Source organism: Bos indicus x Bos taurus, chromosome 21 (genome assembly GCF_003369695.1).
Source record: "Bos indicus x Bos taurus breed Angus x Brahman F1 hybrid chromosome 21, Bos_hybrid_MaternalHap_v2.0, whole genome shotgun sequence".
Lineage (NCBI taxonomy): Eukaryota > Metazoa > Chordata > Mammalia > Artiodactyla > Bovidae > Bos > Bos indicus x Bos taurus.
In genome coordinates this window covers 4,312,355-4,333,686 of record NC_040096.1, presented here as the reverse complement: position 1 = coordinate 4,333,686, position 21,332 = coordinate 4,312,355, and the positions used below count along the sequence as shown (strand labels likewise).

The following is a 21,332-nucleotide window of genomic DNA, read 5'->3' as shown; positions in this document are numbered from 1 at the left end:
GAGAAAGAACAGGGAGAACACCTTAAGAGTGAACTGCGCCAGGCCAAGGCAGGCAAATGGCCCTGCAGAGCTGGGGTGCAGAGCTTTTAATGCAGGGTTATTTGCATAGTCCACGGGGGTCACTGATTGACAGCTGCATGTTCTACAACAGGATGCTCTCCCATACATGCACTTCCAATAATTCAGTCTGTTATAATTAGATGTATTTATTCATGGCATATTTATGAGCAGTTAATAAGTCCAACGGCTGCCAAAGGTTACTTTAGTCAGGACAGTGTGAGGCCTACATATGTGCTAGAGTAGGGAAAGTCCTGCCAGTTGGCCACAGGGGTTATTCCGGCCCCCTGACTATCTCTGGAGTACTGTTTTGGGGGTGGGGCTGGTAAATTACTTGGAGGGATTAGGTGGCGATAGACGGTTAGCTGAAGGGGCCGCCTCTCCTCGCTCTCTGCTAACTTTCTGCCTATCAGAACTGCCCATCAGTATCATTCCTCTCAATTTCCATGACTGTCTGTGCTTTGGCCATCACTCTCTTCTGTTCACTTCACATTTCAGAATGCTCTACTGTCTACTCTGGCAACTCATTGTGTGACAGTCTAGCATTTCCAGTAAGTGGCCAGACAAATATTTTGTGGAGTTTCTGTGAATCAGGAAGAGTTTCAGGTTTTTCTATCATTTAAATGTCTGAGCTCAAGCCTACCAATCCCCAGGTGTCATCAACTTAGGGAAAGTGCATTACTTTTAGAAAACAGTATGATAAAATGTGCCCAGAAAGTCCCTTTCTGGATTAGTTTTTATCCGCAGCACATGGCGAATAGCCTATAAGTAACACTGACTGGTCTTCAGGACGCAAGTTTGTAGAGCAGAGAATGAGAAACGTGTAGCACAGAAGCTGAGCATAAAATAGGAAAAGTGACAAGAGGTTCTGCCTGTCATTAGCGGACTTATCATAAAAGACATATGCATTCTGAAACTCTAGATTTTACCAGTGAGTAACTTGTACTTCTCCAGGTTTGTAAGGAATTGAGAGTGTGGTGAGGAAGCCGTGCATAGTGGGTTGGGATGGTTTGTACGGTGCTGTAGCTTTTCATTGATGTCTGGGTGTGTTTGCTAAGAGAGCCAAAGCAAAGTGTCACAGATTCAAGGGCAAAAACCACAGTAATAAATTTTCTCACAGATCTGGAGGCTGGAAGTGTGAGACCGAAGCCAGGCTGGTGTCTACTGAGGTTTCTCTCCTCGCCTCACAGATGCCTTCTTCTCCCGTGTCCTCACAGCCTCTGTGCCTACCTGTGTGCCCGTCTCTTCTTATAAAGACACCAGTCACAGTGGGCCAGGATCCATTCCAAAGACCTCTGTTTAACTTAATTACCTCTTTAAAGGACCTATCTCCAAACCCAGCCACATTCTGAAGAATTGGGGCTTAGGGCTTTAACACATAAACTTGGCAGGAAGGACACAATTTGTCCCACAACAATAACGAAATCACTTGCTTCTTACCTGCAACACCCTCCCCCACCTTTCTGACTTAACAAAAATTATGGCATACAGACTAAAACAATAAGGAAATCTACCTGAACTTGTGAATTTGTATTGTTGAAAAGTGACTTTACAAAGGGGGTGAAGATTTGGCATTTGTGAGACATGATGTTTCATTTCATATGCCTTTTATGAGATCTTCTGAACAGTTATTTTATGGCTGCTTTGCAGAGACACCAAGAAATTTTTGGTTCATTTGGGGCCAAAATTAATGCACATACCCAGAAACACCTCAGAGTTTATATGCAATCTATTTCAAATAGCCTTTCTACTCTTGTATGACTCAAGAGAAGGAGACCCCAGAAGTGCTGGGTTCTGAGCAAATTCAAGATCGAGGAATGGCCAAGGGTGGGAAGGATGTAAATGGACAACTCTGGAGGAAAAACATATAATGAAAGGGAGGTAGTTGGGGGCCCCTCCATCCCTTCATAGGAAAGCCTGAGCAGGGTCTGCTTGGTTTTATTAGATACCCTGACCAGCCTGGCTGACAACTAAATGAGTTTCTCCTCTGCCCAGTAAAAAAAAAAGCTTTTGAAATGCTGTGAAAAAACTTTTTTCACTTGTGTTTACAAAAACCCTAGAACACGGGTACTATTCTCATACCCATTTACAAATGAAGTTACAAAATCTCTCCCATGTCACACAGTTAGTGGCACAGTTAGGATTCCAACCCAAGTGGAATAGTTCCAGAGTCTGCACACAAGTTGGCGTCAAGTCAGGAATTTGCAAGTTAGTTAACAAGCTCTGTATCCCTAACAAGAGACACTCAGTGCTTCAAATTGTCTTGGGTTCTGTATTCAGAAGGACTCCCTGAGAGCCAGGAGCCAACCAAGTGCTAAGGCAGCATCCCAGTGGAGGTGAAGGGCCCACGTGACCGAGCAGGCAGGGCAGGACAGGAGCAATAGGCAGCCCCTGGTAGCCAGGGCTGAAAAAAACCCAACAAAACACTAGGGAAGCAGTTGTTATTTGGGAAGAATTCTGGGCCACATTTCAGACCTTGACAGATGAGCCTGAGGGGATGTCCTATAGGTCATCACTGTGTGGTCAACGCGGGACCACACAAGATGAAATCAAGGCCTGTGTTTTACAGAACATCAGCAAATAGACAGGCTGGGCCATGGAAACAGAAGAATTTTCAGAGAGGAAACCTGGGAATAAGACGAAGTACCCAAGGGCCTGATGCTCTGCTGGCCAGGCTGTCCCTGGGTCTGTTTCAGCTCTACAGAAAAGGGGGGAATATACACCTAACATCTCTAAAGGAGAGCACACGTACCTCCAATGGCTAAAATAACAGGTATTAGCATCTTCTTAATGTGGGGTCTGTCTAGTCAAGGCTATGGTTTTTCCTGTGGTTTTGTATGGATGTGAGTTGGACTGTGAAGAAAGCTGAGCACTGAAGAATTGATGCTTTTGAACTGTGGTGTTGGAGAAGACTCTTGAGAGTCCCTTGGGCTGCAAGGAGATCCAACCAGTCCATTCTGAAGGAGATCAGCCCTGGGATTTCTTTGGAAGGAATGATGCTAAAGCTGAAACTCCAGTACTTTAGCCACCTGATGCGAAGAGTTGACTCATTGGAAAAGACTCTGATGCTGGGAGGGACTGGGGGCAGGAGGAGAAGGGGACGACAGAGGATGAGATGGCTGGATGGCATCACCGACTCGATGGACATGACTCTGAGTGAACTCCAGGAGTTGGTGATGGACAGGGAGGCCTGGTGTGCTGCGATCCATGGGGTCGCAAAGAGTTGGACACAACTGAGCGACTGAACTGAACTAAACTGAATGTGGGAGGAAAGGAAGAGTCTGATGAGCACAGGGCCCAGGGAAGCACAGGTTTATACAGAGAAGGACAGTGAATGCCTGCAGAGGGGGATCACGCACCAGCATCCAGAGGCCAAGGGATTAAGCTGAAGGCCAGTGAGGGGAAGTGGGTCTCACCGGGTTCATCCTCAACAATCAGGGACCGGCTTTTATAAACACGTGACAGAGGGCAACAGCTTAGAGCCGCGCACTCGGCATGCTGCTGATCTGCTGCAGAGAGCAGCGGTCCCTACTCCAAGGCATCTGAGAAAGGAGGAGAAGGCTGGCCAGTCAAGGGCTCAGGAGAGATTCTGCTTCTTGCCATAGAATTCCCAGGGGCCCAAAGTAGAAGGAACTAGCCTTGTATACAGAGAATCATTCCTTGCCTGCCTTTTATTCTTCTGAGATATCATCACACATTTTTAATACTGTTTCACTTGGACGCCTAGTTCCATATTTTTGCACGTTTTTGTCCCTATGTCTAGAGCACGCTTGCAAATCTCCCCCTCAACCCACACAGCCATGCCCCCCCACAACTCAGCTCAGTCTTCCATCACTCCCTCTGTTAACCCTGCCTCCTGCCCACCAGCCCAAGGCAGGTCCCCACAGACCTGTTCCCAAATACGCCTGCCTCCATCTCCATGACATCCAGGGTACGGATGGTATTTATGCACCATCTAAACTGGAGCTGGCCTGTCAGTCAGTCTGTCTCCCGCCCTCCACCCTGTGAGCTCTTCACTGAACCATCTTTTTCTCCCCTCTTGCTCCATCCCTTCATCAACTGAGAGAAAAAGGGGAGAAAAGGATGGTTCAGTGAAGAGCTCACGGGGTGAAGGGCAGGAGACAGACTGGCGGACAGGTCAGCTCCAGTGATCACCACTTATTTATTTAAATTAACACACAGGGAGATGAGCGAAACCGACCTTCATCTCGCCTCCCCCTCCTGTTTAATAGTTTAATAATATACTTTCAGCTGGAAGACTAAGGCTCATCCCCTCACCGCCTCCCACACACCCACACAAGCTCACACGCTGCTCTGACTCTGGCACTGACAGCCTCTGTAGCGTCCTTCCGCAAGCTCAGTCTCACACCAGGAAAACAGAGAGTAGGGGAGGAGGAGGAGAATGACCTCCAGATGGCTGTACAACTGTCCATTTTCCAGCCGGGGGATGAGTACAGCTTGCGAGCTTGGTGGGGAGGGATCACTCTGCGTGCAGGGGTGGGGAGGCCAGCAGAACCCCACCGGGACAGCTCTGTCGTCTGCCGTCCCTTCAGACCGACTGCTCAGGGCATGGCCTCTGCTGATCAGCACCCCGGGAAAGGGTTTAACAACCTGTTGAAAGTCAAACCAAAATGTCAAGCAATCGCATCTTCGTGTGCAGCCTCAGAGCCACACGGTCTGAGTGTAATGAAAATGGAATTCAGCCTTCCTCTGACCCTTGCAGGAAACCCTGGTGTCCTTCAGATGTCTTCATGCATGTATTCCTTCACACTATGACCTTGCAAAGCTCTGCTTTGCAAGACAAATCTGGGGGTCATTGCTGACACTTGTCATGCACGTGTCTCTCCGTTTCAATTCCACCAGCAAGTCCCGTCAAGTTCTCCTCTAAAATGACTGTTTCACCTCATTTCTTTGGTTTTGTCTCCCAAAGATCTGTCCTCGTCTCCTGCCCGATGTGGCAAACCCCCTAAGAGCACTGTGTGATTCCACTCGAAGTCTGATTCCTCTAAGCCCTGTTCTTTTTGCAAGACAGCAGATACCTAAGCTTAAACCTCTGCACTTCACTCCCTGCTTCAGCCTTTCCTCCACTCCTTAAAACGCTGGTTCAGGACACCAAGCCAGTGCCACCTTGTCCTTCTTGCTGCAATTGCAAAGTGACTTAGAGAAGCCTTTCCTGGGCCCACCCCCAATCTAAAGGGCCTTTCCTGTTATTCTCTCCCATGTTCTTTTTCTTCTCTGTTTTAATACTAACAGAAAATAACATTTACTAGGTTTATATTTAAAGGTGTGAGCTTCCAGGGTGGCTCAGTGTTCAAGAATCCACTTGCAATGCAGGAGACACAGGAGACATGGGTTAGGTCCCTGGGTCTGGGAAGATGCCCTGGAGGAGGGCATGGCTATCCACTCCAGTATTCTTGCCTGGAGAATCCCATGGACAGAGCAGCCTGGCGGGCTACAGTCTATGGGGTCGCAAAGAGTCAGAAACGACTAAGCGCACACACATTACTGACCTTATTAGTACTGTCTGAAGCACTGTAGGGAAGAAATTGGATTCAGTTGAAAAAAACAGGTTCAATAATAAAAACCAGATCTGCAATGCTTATTATTTTTTGTTGGATGCCTTTAAAAATATTTAGAATCTATTTGATTTCTCGTATGTTTAAATGCTTTTTTAAACGTCAGTTTATTAAAAGAGGAGTGACATCATCATGTTGAAGGCCCAGGCCCTTTCCCTCCACAAAGACCAAGGGCTGAATTGCTCTTCATGAGCAAAAACAGCTCTGAGAGGTCTGGAGCCCAGGCTCCACTTCTTAGGAGACAAAGATTTGGGTGAGCGATCAGGTTCCACAGCTGTTCTCAACACTTTGCAAAGGTCCTATTTCACTTACATGCAAGGAAGACTGGCCAAACCGATGTATGACATGGCTACAAACAGGAAGAAAAGCAGGGGCTACTAGGAGCAGCCACATAGCGGAATGACCGGGTCTCACACTGGCCTGCTCTGTAGACAAAACCGGCAGTCACCAGAGAGGAAAGCGAAAGCAGCGTGGCCACTGTCGAAACCCTGCAGACCTCTCAGCTTTCACCCCAGAGGCATCTCACTGACACCAGCCACCTGAGTCTTTCCCCAGTCCCTCTCCTGTGTCCCCGCCAGAGCCTGGGCACCACACCAGCAGCCAGCCCAGGCCTCTGCATCTGCATGAGTTCCTGCCGAGACATCGCCACTGATGCCCACCACCATATACGCACTGAGGCCAGCCCACCCAGCAGGCCTGTGAACACTGTCAACCCCCACTACAGGGAGGCCACAGGGGAGCACACCAGAGCCAGGGCCCCACCACAGCCGGTGGGCCCGCACTGGGCCCTGTCTTCTGCCCCTGACCTATGCCGCTGCACTCCCCTGCCGCTGGCCCCTTCTTTCCCGCTGTGTGCCACCACGCCCCCAGCCTGGCCGTCATGCCACACCCATGGCATGATCCAGCAATCACTAGTGCACACGGACATTCAGGGCCCCCGTGGTTGGCCTTGCCCCTCCATCATTACATACGTGTCTGCAGCTGGCCCCTGCAGCTGAGTGTGTGCATACCACCAGCTCTGGCAACCACCACAATTGTCAAGTCCTTTTCCAACAACAATTACTTGATGTAAATGTAAACGACTGAATTTTCCAATCAAAAGGTACAAAACACGTGGATGGACAGAGAAACACGACCCAGTCATACATGGCCTATAAGAGACTCGTATTAACTTTAAGGACACAAACTGGCTCAATGTGAAGGCACAGAAAAAGATACTCCATGAAAATGGAAACTGAAAGGAAGCAGAGATAACTGTACTTATACCAGAAAAAACAGACTTTAAACCAAAACTGTAAGAAGAAACAAACAAGGTCTTTATATAACAATAACAGCTCAATCCATCAACATATGCTCCCAATATCAGAATACCTAAATATACTGACCAAATACTAATAGACCTGAAGGGAGAAACAGACAGTACAATAATAGTAAGGAACTTCAATACCCCACTTGGAACAACACCATTGCTTCAACTTCGCTATCCAGACAGGAAATGAATAAGGAAAGCTGGACTAGAAATATACTTTAGACCAATGGACCTGACAGCCACATACAGAACGTAGCACCCAAGAGCAGCAGGACACACACTCTCCATGATGCACATGGAACAGTCTCCAGGACAGGACACCAAGTCTTAGCACACTTGAGAAGACTGAAATCATGCCAAGTCTTTCTGCTCATGATGGTATGAAACTGGAGATCAACAACAGGAAGAAAACTGGGAAACTCATGAGTATATAGAAATTAAATAACACTCTCTTCAATGACCAAAAGGTCAAAGAAGAAATCAAAAGGAGGGTCAAAAATATCTTGAAGCAAATGAAAATGGAAATATAACACACAAAATCCTACAGGCTTTCTAACAGGTTTCATCGGTCTATATTTCTATTTTTGTGCCAGTACCATACAGTCTGGATGACTATAGCTTTGCAGTATAGTCTGGAGGCAGGAAAGTTGACACATCCACCTCCATTCTTCTTTTGCAAAACTGCTTTGGATGTTAGGGGTCTTTTGTGTTTCCATACAAGTTGTGAAATCATTTGTTCTAGTCCCATGAAAAATACCCTTAGTAGTTTGACAGGTATTGCACGGAATTTATACATTGCTTTAGGTAGTAGAGTCATTTTCACAATATTTATTTTTTTTTCAACTCAAGAACATGGTGTATCTCTCCATCTGTTTGTGTTGTCTTTGATTTCTTTCACCAGTGTTTTATAGTTTTGTTTTGTTTTGTTTTTTGCATACACGTCTTTTGTCTCTTTAAATAGGTTTTAAAGTGAAAGTGTTAGTTGCTCAGTCGTGTCTGATTCTTTGTGACCCCCATGGACTGAGTATGCCAGGTTCCTCTATCCATGGGATTCTCTAAGCAAGAATACTGGACTGGGTAGCCATTCCCTTCTCCAGGGGATCTTCTCAAGCCAGGGATCAAACCCAGGTCTCCTGCATTTCATGCAGATTCTTTACCAACTGCTCCTACGTACTTGAATCTTTTTGTTGGAATAGTGAATGGGATTGTTTCTAGAACTTCTCTTCCTAATTTTTTAGTGTTAGTGTATAAGAATGCAATGGATTTCTGTGTATTACTATTAAATCCTGAGACTTTACTATATGGAAAAGCTCAGAGATAAACCCATGCACCGATAGGCAAATGATATTTAACAAAGGAGGCAAGACTATACAATGGAGAAAAGACAGTCTCTTCAATAAGTGGTGCTGGGGAAAATGGATAGCTACATGTGAAAGAATGAAATTAGAACACTTCCTAATACCATATATAAAAATAAACTCAAATATATAAGACCAGAAACTATAAAACTCTTAGAGGAAAATATAGTCAAAACATCCTTTGAAATAAAGCACAAATGATTTCTGACCCACCTTCTAGAATAATAGAAATAAAACAAAAAATAAATAAATGGGACCTAATTAAACATAGGGAGAAGGCAATGGCACCCCACTCCAGTACTGTTGCCCAGAAAATCCCATGGATGGAGGAGCCTGGTAGGCTGCAGTCCATGGAGTCGCTAAGAGTCAGACACGACTGAGTGACTTCACTTTCACTTTCCACTTTCATACATTGGAGAAGAAAATGGCAACCCACTCCAGTGTTCTTGCCTGGAGAATCCCATGGACGGAGAAGCCTGGTAGGCTGCAGTCCATGGGGTCACACAGTCGGACACGACTGAAGCGACTTGGCAGGCAGCAATTAAACATAAAAGCTTTAAATTATAAACAGGGTGAAAAAGACAACCCTTCGAATGGGAGAAAATAATAGCAAATGAAAAACTGACAAAGGATTAATCTCCAAAATATGCATGCAGGAAATGCAACTCAACACCAGAAAAAAAAAAAAAAAGTGGGCAGAAGACCTAAACAGACATTTCTACAAAGAAGACATACAAATCACTAATAAACACATGAAAAGATGTTCAACATTGTTAATTATTAGAGAAATGCAAATCAAAAGTACAATGAGGTATTGTACCCCACACTGGGCAGAATGGCAGTTATCAAAAAATCCACAAATAATAAATGCTGGAGAGGGTTTGGAGAAAAGGGAACTCTCATACTACTGGTGGTAATGTAAACTGATACAGCCACTGTAGAGAACAGTAAGGAGATTTCTTAAAAAACTAGGAATAAAACTACCAGATGACCCAGAAATCTCATGAATGAGCATATGCCTTGAGGAAACCATAACTGAAGAAGACACATATACCCCAACGTTCATCACAGCACTATTTAAAATAGCTAGGACATGGAAGCAACCTAGATATCCACTGACATATGAATGGATAAAGAAGATGTGATACCTGTATATAATGGATTATTACTGAGCTATAAAAAGGAACACATTTGAGTCAGTTCTAATGAAGCAGATAAACCTAGATCCTATTATACAGAGTGAAGTAAGCCAGAAAGAAAAACATATCATACATTAATGCATATATATATATGGAATCTATATATAATCTATGCATATATATATATATATATATATAAATATGGAATCTATAAAGATGGCACTGATGAATCTATCTGTAGAGCAGCAGAGGAGACACAGGCATAGAGCATAGACTTGTGGACACAGCAGGGGAAGCAGAGGGCAGGACCGACTGAGAGTAGCACTGAGACACACACATTACCATAGGGAAAACAGACGGTCCACGAGCTTTGCTATGTGACACAGGGAGCTCAAGCCGCTGCTCTGTGATGACCGAGAGTGGTGGGGCGGGGCAGGAGGTAGGAGGGAGGTGCAAGAGGAAAGGCACATATGTATATCTAACACTGATTCATGCTGGTGTATGGCAGAGACCAACACAATTTTGTAAAGCTGTTATCCTCCAATTAAAAATAAATTAAAAAAAAAATCCTATGGGATGCTGCAAAAGCAGTGCTAGGAGGAAAGCGTGCAAATGCCTCAACTAGAAAAAAGAAATATCTCAAATAAATACCCTAACTCTATACCTCAAGGAACTAGATAAAAAACAAAGTAAGCCCAAAGTTTGCAGAAGAATGAAATAATAAAGATCAGAGCAGAAATATTAAAAAGACAGACCAGGAAATAACAAGGATTAACAGAACTAATGGGTTTTATGTTTAAATGGGGGGAAAATTGACAAACCTTTAGCTAGCCTGAGAATAAAATAGAAAAGACTCAAATAAAACCAGAGATGAAAGAGAAAATTTTATAACTAATATCACAAAATACAAAGAATCAAAAAACTACTATAAACAAGTATGTGCCAAAAACTGAATAACTTAGAAGAGCTGTATAAATTCTCAGAAACATACAACCTTCCTAGACTATTATAGGAAAAATAAAAAGTATAAACAGATGAAAAATTAGCAAGAAAATTTAATCATTATGGAAAATCTTCCAACAAAGAAAAGTGTTAAGACCAGATGGTTTCACTGATGGATGCTACCAAACAGTGAAAGAACAATGAAAACAATCTTTCTCAAACTCTTCCAAAAAACTGAAGAGAAAAGAACACTCCCAAATTCATTTCACAAGGTCAGCATCACCTTGATACCAAAGCCAGACAAGGATACTATTACGAAAACTACAGACAATGTCCTGGATTAATCTAGATGCAAAAATTCATAACAAAATATTAGCAAACCAAATTCAACAGCATATTAAAAGGAGCATACATTATAATCAAGTGGGATTTACTCCAGAGATGCAAGGAATTATTAAATATGATACATCACATAAACACTTTAACCACTTGATGCAAAGAGCCAACTCATTGGAAAAGACCGTGATTCTGGGAAAGATTGAGGGCAGGAGGACAAGAGGGTGACAGAGGATGAGATAGTTGGATGGCACCACTGGTTCAATGGACATGAGTTTGAGAAATCTCTGGGAGATAGTGAGGGACAGGGAAGACTGGTGTGCTGAAATCCACAGGGTTGCAAAGAGTTGGACATGACTGAGTGACTGAACAACAACAATCATGTAAATAGAATAAAAGATAAGGATCTTGCAATTAACTCAATAGAAGTATTCACTGAAGATGAATTTATCCTTTCATGATAAAAATAAGATCCTATCACGATAAAAACATTTAACAACTTCAGTATACAGTATGTCTCAATGTAATAAAGGGAATATATGACAAGACTGGGACTTGGCAGGTGGTGCTAATGGTAAAGAACCTGCTTGCCAGTGCTTGAGACGTAAGAGGCCTGGGTTTGATCCCTGAGTCAGAAAGATCCCCTGGAAGAGGGCATGGCAGCCCACTCCAGTATCCTTGCCTGGAGAATCCCATAGACAGAGAACCATAGGACTGCAAAGAATCAGACACAACTGAAGTGACTTAGCACACGTATGTGACAAGACCACTGCTAGCCTCACACTCAACAGAGAAAGACTAAAAGTCTTTTCCTCTAATATTGGGATAAGACAAGAATACTCTCTCTCACCACTCTAATTTGACATAGTTACTGCACATCCTATACAGAACAATCTGGCAAGAAAAAGAAATAAAAGGCGCCACATTGGAAAGAATGAAAATTGTGTTTATGTGCAGATGATATGATCTTATACACAGAGACCTAAAAACTCCATCAAAAACTTATTGGAACTAATCAATGAATTCAGTAAAGTTGCAAAACACAAAAACCACAAGTAAAAATCAGCTATAATTCTATATATTAATGACAAAATATCTGAAAAATAAAAACATCTCATTTTGAATAGCACAAAAAACAATAAAATACTTAGGAATGAATTTAACCAAGAAGGTGAAAGTTCTTTTCACTGAAAAGAACATGATTTTGAAGAAAGAAATTTAAAAAGACACAAACAAATGGAAAAATTTCACATTCATGAATCAGAAAAATCAATATTGTTAAAATGTCCATATTACCCGATTGTCTATATATTCAATGTAATCCTTTTCAAAATTTGAAAAAGTCATTTTTCACAGAGATACAACAATCCTAAAATTCGTATAAAACCACAAAAGACACTGAATAGTTAGAGCAACCCTGAGAAAGATGAAGAAAGCTGGAAGCATCATGGTTCCAGATTTCAATTATACTACAAAGCTATAGTAATCAAAGCAGTATGGCATTGCCTTAAAAACAGAAACATGGACCAACGGAACAGAACTGAGAGTCCAGAAATAAACCTTCTAACATACAGTCGATTAATGTTTCACATGGGAGCTAAGAATACTCACTGGCAAAAGAATAATCTCTTCAATACCTAGTGTTGGGAAAACTGGATAAACACATGCATAAGAATGAAATCAGAGCCATATCTCACACTAGTCATAAAAATTAACTCAAAACAGATCAATGATTTGGACACAAAACCTGAAAAGAAAAAACTGCTAGGAAAAAAACATAGGGGAAAAGCTCCTTGGCATTGGCCTTGGCAACCCTTTTTTGGATATAACAACAAAAGCAAACAAAGAAACAGACAAACAAACTAAAATGCTTCTGCACATCCAAAGAAATAATCATCAAAGTGAAAGCACAGCCTATAAAATGGGAGAAAATATTTGCAAAGCATATATCTGATAAGGGTTTACTTTCCAAAAAACATAAAGAACTCATACAACTCAATAGCAAAAAAAAAAAAAAAAAATCCAACTTTTAAAATGGGCAGAGGAACTGAAAAGACATTCTCCCAAAGAAGACAAACAGATGGCCAACAGGTACATGAAAAGATGCTCAACAACTAGTTGCCATGGAAACACAAATCAAAACAACGAGATGCCACCTTACATCTGTCAAAATGGCTATCATGAAAAAGATAAGAGATAAAAAGTTTGGAGAGGGTGTGGAAAAAAGGGAGTCCTCCTATCCTGATAGTGGGTATGCAAGTTGGTGTAGCCACTACAGAAAAAAAAGAATATAAGTTCCTCAGAAAACTAAAAATTGAACTACCATATGATCCAGCAATCTAACTTTGGGGAATAATTCCAATGAAAACTAACTACAAGAGATACTTGCACTACCTGCAATCCTTATTGCAGGATTTTTCACAAATCCTGTTACAAAAAAAAAGAGAAGTTATAAAAACAATCTAAGTATTCATCTCTGGATGACTGAATAAAAAGAATGTGATATATACTCATATTTACACATCCAAGAGAATATTATTCAGTCATTAGAAAGACAATTCTTCTATTTGCAACAACTTGGATGAACCTTCAAGGCATTATGTCAGACAGAAAAAGGCAAATATTGTATGAATTTAAAACTCCAAACTTCCAGAAATTAGAGTAGACTGGTGGTGATCAGGGCTGGAGGGTGGGTGAATTGGGGAGATATTGGTAAAAAGGTACAAGCTTCTAGTTAAGAATGAATCAGTTCTAGGTATCTAGAGTGGAAGGATGGTGATTATAGTTGTAATACTGCATGACGTATTTGAAAGTTGCTAAGAGAGTAGACCTAAAAAAAAGATATGGTAATTATGTGACACAACAGGTGTTACTAACATGGTGGTGGTCATCGTGTTGCAACGCATAAGGCATCAAGTCAACACGCTGTATGGCTTGACCTTACACAGCATTATATGTCAATTATTCTGTTAAAACTAGAAAAAATATATATTTGTCTATATAAAAATAGTTATAAAAATATTGTACCATACATGCTTTAACTTTTTCAAAGCTATTCTAAAATTTTACTTAAGTCCGAGGATTCTCGACATCCTCTGTCATCCCTTCTTTGTATGTGTTATAGCAGAAAGTTGGCTAATGCTGGCCACAGTGCTGTGTGCAACTATCAGGGCCAATGGAAAAATACGACCCCTGGGAAACATTTCAGCTCTGTTGGACTAGGCTGGGTTTCCACCTGAACTTTCTGTGATGATATGAATGGCCTATATTTGTGCTGTCTGATACTGAAGCCCTACTTCACACTAGCTACTGACCACTTAAAATATGGCCAGTATGACGTAGAAGCTGAATTTTCCATTTTATTTAACCTTAAAATTAACAACAAGACGCAGCGGCTACTGTATGAGAAAGTACAATTACAGGAAAAACAAACCCCAAAACTCATGATCCCACACCCCTTGGGAAACATTTTCAGCAGTGAGGACTCGGTGTCTTCATTCTTCTCCATAAACATCAGACACAGAAACCCTCAGGGCATTATCCACATAACTAAAAGATCTCTCTGATTTATGTGATACGCAAGGTACTTGTCTGACATTTATGAAGTAAAAAGTGGCAGTGTTAGTCGCTTGGTTGTGTCTGACTCTGTGACCCCGTGGACTGTAGCCCGCCAGGCTCCTCTGTCCATGGGATTCTCCAGGTAAGAATACCAGAGTGGGTTGCCATTTCCTTCTCCAGGGGATGTTCTCGACCCAGGGATCCAACCATGGTCTCCTGCATTGCAGGCGGATTCTTCGCCATCTGACAGATTATGCGTGAGATGAGATTATGCACAGGTTACGTCTGAGATGAGACCACCAATTACAGCGTCCTAGAAGGACCCTTCATGTCTCCCCAGGTGAGGAGACAGAAGCACTTCTTCAGGAGCCCTTCAGCTCTAGAGTCAGCACCCTGGCGTCCCAGTGGCATGGCAGGAGGTACAGGCCAGTTGTGTGCCAGTGAGGGTGTGGTGCTAGGACGGGCTTCCTGGCTGTGAGAAACCTCAGGCCAGTCGCAGACTCACCAACTGCATCTCACAGCAACACTGCTCAGAGATGCAGCACTTTACTCTCCCTGAATGAGTTTCAGGGCGACCAGAGCTTCCCTCGTGTCTCACACAGGCACTCCTGAGCCCATTCCCCCTAAATGCAAGTGCATAGGGCGCCACCTGGTGGAGACTTTTCACGCAGGTCGGCGGAACAGCATGCATACCCTACTGCTGCGTGTTTCTCAGACACTGTGTTAAAGTAGGTATAGGTGGGTGAGTTGGGCATTTGAACTCTATTGATGGGCTAATTCCTGTGTGTTCATTTTCATCTGCTTCATTTGCCTCATCTATGAACAGGGATAATGATGGTACCAAGCTGTTAGGATCATTTGAGGATTAGATGAATTTATATTTCTAAAGTATTTGGCACATAAAAAAGGCTACATACTTTTTTTGAAAAGCAATTAGCAGCCCAGGTCAAGAGGTGTTCTCCACTCAACATTACTTAGGGCCTGGGCCCTACCTTTGTGAGGCTGGTAATGGGGTCTAGGACCAAGTCACCAGCCAGCAGCTGCCTGGGACTTGCAGCCCACCGCCTCCCACCCACTGCCTTCAAAGAGAGGCCATAGAGATTCCTCAAGACTGTGGGAGCTGTGGCCTGAGCTTAAGGTCCCTGCCTGGACAGGGAAGCCCGAGACTCCAGCCCATAAGAGCACAGTGGAATGAGCCTAGAAGGGAGTGCCTGACAGCCTTTGTTGGTTCAGAACCTAAGAAGACAAAAACGTGCTGGAGTTGTCCATCTGCAAAGGATGACGTAATCCAATCTAATGGTCTAAAAATTGACACTAACTGCAGTGAATTGACCCAGGATAATCACGTTCCAGTCACGTTTTCAAACCAAGTAGCCAAGAAATCTGTAGTAAGATGGCCTCATGTGGCCCCAAAGTACAATTTGTTAGCCACACATAAACTTGAATCCATATAAAACTGGCAGACACCCAAGCACTGAGCATGTCTGTGGAAATTTTCTAGGTCTCCCTTCCAAATCTGTCAAACTAAGGCCTGAGCCATGATGTAGGCGAGATTAAGGAAGGTGTTTTATTCACCATGGCTTGTGTGTGTGTGTCAGTCACTCAGTTGTGTCTGACTCTTTGTGACCCCATGGACTGCAGCCCACCAGGCTCCTCTGTCTATGGGATTCTCCAGGCAAGAATACTGAGTGGGTTGCCATTTCCTTCTCCAGTCATTATGGTTTACTCTTCACAAACGTAAACTCCTCTTGAGGGCCAGGAGCCAGGCCTCTAGAGTCCACGGACTGTAAGAAATCACAGAGAATCATGCATGATCAAGATATAGGCCCTTCCCCAAAGATGCTCCGAAGTTCAACAGGGATGTCAGATGCAGGTGGTAAACACTTCAGGCAAGATTACTCAGGGGCTGTGAGCGGGGGACTCTGAGATAAGCCGGGGCCAGTGAGCTGGAGAGCAGGCGGCTTTGGGGGGTCATCTGGGGAAGTCTGGGGCCCAGTGCTAGGGGAAAACAAGGGAAGTTGAAGGTGCACACTGACAGGAAGACGGAGGTGGGAGTGGAGCTGTGCAGCCAGGTGCCCAGGCCCTCACTCGGGAGGAAAGGTCATCTTTGCTCAATTCAGTTCACAAGCTGCTCTGTGGGATGCATTTCCCAAAGGGAAAGAAGAAGGCTGGTGTGAGTATAAGTCTCAGACTCACTGGGACACATGCACTTTTCTGTCGCTGATCGCATCCCATGGAGCACCAAGGGGTGCTGCTTTGTTTTCAGTTCTACAGGTAAAATGTCAGTGGGGAAGTAACAGGGACCACCCCTCCTCCCCTGTTGGAGGGAGTGAATTTGGTAGAGTTTTTAGAGAGTAACGTGGAAACATGTACTGAAAGGCTTATCTTTTGACCAATACCTGGAATTTATGCAATTGATAGAACTATGTACTTGCAGCAAGGAGATCCAACCAGTCCATCCTAAAGGAGATCAGTCCTGGGTGTTCACTGGAAGGACTGATGTTGAAGCTGGAACTCCAATACTTGGGCCACCTGATGCGAAGAGCTGACTCATTGGAAAAGACCCTGATGCTGGGAAAGATTGAGGGCAGGAGGAGAAGGGGACAACAGAGGATGAGATGGTTGGATGGCATCACCGACTCGACGGACATGGGTTTGGGTGGACTCCGGGAGTTGGTGATGGGCATGGAGGCCTGGCGTGCTGCGGTTCATGGAGTCACAAAGAGTCGGACACGACTGATGACTGAACTGAACTGATTACAGTGTTTATCATAAAGTAAAAAAAATTAAAATGACATGCATTTCTTTAGAGACTATATAATGACAGGATACCGACCTGATGGATGTAATGGATCACAAACTTGAGAACAATGTTTAATGAGGGGGAAAGGTGCTCAATATACTTTATCATAAAGCTATTTACAAAACAATTTTCAGAGAATGAGACCACTCAAAATCTATAGGAGAGTATGTGTGAAGACATGCAGATATACACACGTGTATACAGGTGTGCTCACACATGTGGACACGTATATGCGATACAGACCAAACCGTTAACATTGATTTTCTTTGGTCTCGGTGTCATAAGTGTATTCCATATTTGGTGATTTGCTTTGTTTTACAAATATTTAAATAATACATTGATTCTAATCATTAAAATAAATGTTAGCTTAAAAATGTCAAGATCTGGCCAATGTATCTACTGGTGTCATGAAAGACACTGGTTTACACGTAGGGATGTAGCCACTCTTAAACACATACCAGTGCTTAGTTACAAACTTCTAGTTATATACGTATGATCTCCTTCAAATATATTACCCACAAATCAAACATATGTAACGTGTATATAATCTCATTCAAGTAAGTTCAGTTCAGTTCAGTTCGGTCGCTCAGTCGTGTCCAACTCTTTGCGACCCCGTGAATCGCAGCATGCCAGGCCTCCCTGTCCATCACCAACTCCCGGAGTTCACTCAGACTCACGTCCATCGAGTCAGTGATGCCATCCAGCCATCTCATCCTCTGGCGTCCCCTTCTCCTCCTGCCCCCAATCCCTCCCAGCATCAGGGTCTTTTCCAGTGAGTCAACTCTTCACATGAGGTGGCCAAAGTACTGGAGTTTCAGCTTTACCATCATACTAAATGGTCGCTGCCAATCACTATGCAAAAATGTGACTGTGTTGCCTCCCAGTGGCCATTCAAGGAATAGTTGTACATATGATGATGTTCTCAAACTGACATTCTCAGAGCCTGCAGGTACACTGTACTGAAAGAAAGAAATAAACAATAACAAACAATGGTTCTAAGAGATTAAAGTAAAACGGCCAAGTGTTCATGACCACTAAATGATCAAGTCAAGATCTGAACTTAAGTGAGGCTAACTCCAAAATCCATGCTCCTTTCTCTTTCTATAGCTCCAATCCAAAGCAGTGATGTCTACTAATAATGAAAATCCAAACGGGGTGTAAACAATCATAAAAATATGCCTTTCTCAAAATAAAAATAGCACAGGGAAATACATAGTGTGCCAGAGTGATTGCAGAGTGATTCTGGTCTTCTCAGGGCTCTTTTCCCAGTGCAGGGCATTCTGTGACCACGAAGGCAGTCACTGGCACTCTCAGACACCTGCCCATGGATGTGGACGCAGTGATCCTAGGTCCAGCAGCAGCCAGGTTCTCTGACACCATGTGATACTACCAGAGCCCGCTTCCTTGTCAGTGCTTTCTTGCTTGTTGCAGTTTCCTACACCACAGACTAGAGAGACTGGCTCTTCCGTCAGGGACCCAAAGACCAGGAAACTAAGCCCTGTGTGGTCCTCACAAGTCTGCACCTTCAGAAGGCACGCAGGAAACAGAGATGAGAGCTGGTCACTATCTCCCCGCTTACCTGTTATAAAGAAAATGTGTCCTGAGGTTTGGCACATGCCCTCCTGTGGTCATGTCTGAGCTTGCAGGGGAGTGAAATAACTCTCTACTACTCAATGATGACCTAAACTTCCACCCAGGGAAAAACCCCAGGCAATTAGTGAGGCCGGCCAGAAGGGCAGTGATTCAGTCCTTGGGTGGACAGAAGTCGTGCTCTGGATTCTGTGCCTCTTCAACCCAGGGAAACTGCTAAGCTGAGGGTCCCCTTGACGATGCCGGGCCACTGGCCTGGCGTCCACAGTACACCTCTGGGTATGGCTCTGTAAAACTTATATCTTTTATTTGCTACAAGGTCATCCTGAAGGAAACTGCAGAGCATCTTAAGGGTCCTCTCTTTGATGGTCTAACAGGAAATGTCTATGGCTCTCTTTGGACTTACCTTTTTATCATTAGATCCTATAAACAGATTATGCATAGGTGGTAGAAAGTTCTCCGGAACTGGAATTGTAGATCAGCTCTAGGCAAGCACCAAAGGCTTTTTAGAAGACATTTTGGGAGCAAATGACATCAATAGCTTATGTTCCCTTAGCTTCTTTGGAATCACCTAAGGAATTTCATCCATCTGAATTGTGTGTGTCTTTTAATATTACCTTAAATGATTTCTGGAGCATGGTGGGGATGTTATATAAATGAATCCCTCCCATGTACAATAATCACTATAGAGTTACTTTTCAGAAGTTGGTAACAGTACTTCTCAAATATTTCTCAATATGTATCTCAGGTTAAAAGTGTAGGATGTGAACCCTAATTTCTTCTTCATGTTCATGTTTCATCTTTTTTATTAGATCCAAAGTCCAAATAAAAATTTTTAAATACAATTTTAGTTGAAAAAATGTGCAGAATTTTTATATTTTTCCCAGTGTTTGGTATCGTAAGTAACATGATAGTAGAAACCTTTGTGCATAAAGCTTAGTCCTTACTCCTAGTTATTTCCTTAAGATGGACATTACATAGAAATTACAGGGTCAAAGTATATCACTGCTTTTATAAGATTTGGTGGGGGTGACCAAAGTGCTAGACAGAAAGGCTGTACTTCTAAAGGCCCAGTGACGGGGTGAGGCCTGGATGGGGCTCTGTGCCCTGTCCAGTTAATTATGATTGCCATCTCACCATCTCTGCTAAATCTGTAGACTAAAATGCTATCAAATTATAGCTATAGATCCATCATACTAGAATTCCTAATGCTTTCAAGTGTAGATAGTTCTACTTTCCACATGTTGTATAAGACTGAAAAAGAAAACTGGTTATCAACTTTGCAACCCATTAGCAGCAGGCTTCCTCTGCATAAATAAGGATAAATCACTGCCAAGTTGCTCTGGTTCTCACCACTTCCTTCTGGGCATGACACTTTCCTAAAGGTAAGAAGGCCATTACCTGTCTAATAATGCTGCATCCCTCCAATTTCCAAATGCGGTGGGTTAAAAAGGAAATTGCTCATACCAGAACCCAAATTCCTGCTGCCACCACCCCCTTCATAGCTGTGACCTTGGGCTGATTACCAAACATTTCTAGCCTCTGCCTATTTGTTGGTTAGTGGAAATGCTGTCCCCTGGCTGGGAGGTCTGAAGCGCTTTGTGTATTGGGGACGTTTTTGGTATACAGACACTTGGTAAAAGGACCCTTTGCTGCCTCCTCCCCTTCTGGACAAGAGGCTTCTCTCACACCCTGTCCATGCAACTGTGCCCAAGACGAAGGCATCCCATCGTCTTAGGTGACGGACCGAACTGACCCCTGCAGGACGGGAGCCAGGTGTGAATCAAGGATAAGAATCTATGCAGACTGGGGTATGTCTAACCTAGGGACAGAACACAGATGCAAGGCAGGCCCACCCAGGGCCCCCTCTGGGGGGAACCCCAGCACCGGCCAGGATGCGGGACTCGTCTCCACACTACTCCCTGCTCTCAGGCTGAGCACAGTTCTCTGTCTCACTGCCCAGCCTTGCTTCCCACAGCACAACGACCGAGGACCGAACATCAGCCCTCGAGATATTCCCCCGCCTTCCTTCCCACAGCACGAAGACCGAGGACTGAACATCAGCCCTCGAGATATTCCCCAGCCGTCCTTCCCACAGCACGATGACCGAGGACTGAACGTCAGTCCTAGAGATATTCCCCAGCCTTCCATCCCACAGTATGACGACCAAGGACTGAATGTCAGTCCTCGAGATACTCCTCAGCTTTCCACATGCTTTCTGCATGGGGAAGGCATTGATGTGATGCTCACAACTCCTATCTCCATCTATGGGTGAAACACCTTCCAGATCAATGTAGGGAAAAAGGAAGAGTAAAGACTGGAAAAAAACACCAAGGTGTGTGTGCAGATCACTGATCAGAATCCTTATTGGGCTGGTATAAGAAAAATCATGGCCAGTTGTCAACCAGGTTTGGGACACAATAGGCCAAAGCATTCCTCAGAATTACGTTAGGACATGCAGTCTTTGAAGATGACTGTATTCACATTATTTTCCACTACAATTATCCTGTTAAATATAAAGTTTATTGTGAATAATTATAACTAAGAAAATATCTATAACAGCTACCTAAATGAATGTACCTTTTTAAAAACTTGGCTTTTGTGCTTTTTTCTTTACTTTTCTCTTTTTCATTAATTTAAAAATATCTTCTAAAGTCTACTTAG

General features: G+C 43.5%; 1 protein-coding gene across 7 annotated transcripts in view; it reads right to left on the bottom strand.

Annotated features, from left to right (window-relative positions):
• The window catches only part of GABRA5 (gamma-aminobutyric acid type A receptor alpha5 subunit), a 92,798-nt gene that overhangs the window by 53,613 nt on the left and 17,853 nt on the right, over positions 1 to 21,332 (bottom strand). The gene's annotated exons all lie outside the window — the stretch shown is intronic.